The sequence below is a fragment of the Triticum aestivum genome, chromosome 3B (assembly GCF_018294505.1).
Source record: "Triticum aestivum cultivar Chinese Spring chromosome 3B, IWGSC CS RefSeq v2.1, whole genome shotgun sequence".
NCBI lineage: Eukaryota > Viridiplantae > Streptophyta > Magnoliopsida > Poales > Poaceae > Triticum > Triticum aestivum.
The window spans coordinates 25,561,482-25,561,922 of record NC_057801.1 but is presented as its reverse complement, the minus strand read 5'-3'; positions in this window follow the sequence as shown (position 1 = coordinate 25,561,922).

Here is a 441-nt window from a genome sequence, read left to right as displayed (position 1 = left end):
CATTGAAAATACTTCAGGAATGGTCTTCACCATCCCCTGCATATTGTAGTTCATCACAAAGCTCTTGTAGCTCGGTGGGAGCGACTGAAGGATTCTGTCAATGACCGCCTCATCCGGGAGGTTAATGTCCAGCTGGGACAGGCGGTTGTGCAACCCAGACATTTTGAGTATGTGCTCACTGACAGAACTATTTTCCTCCATCTTACAACTATAGAACTTGTCGGAGACTTCGTATCTCTCGACCCGGGCATGAGCTTGGAAAACTAGTTTCAGCTCCTCGAACATCTCATATGCTCCGTGTTGCTCAAAACGCTTTTGGAGCCCCGGTTCTAAGCTGTAAAGCATGCCGCACTGAACGAGGGAGTAATCATCAGCACGAGACTGCCAAGCATTCATAATGTCTTGGTTCTCTGGGACGGGAGCGTCACCTAGCGGTCCTTC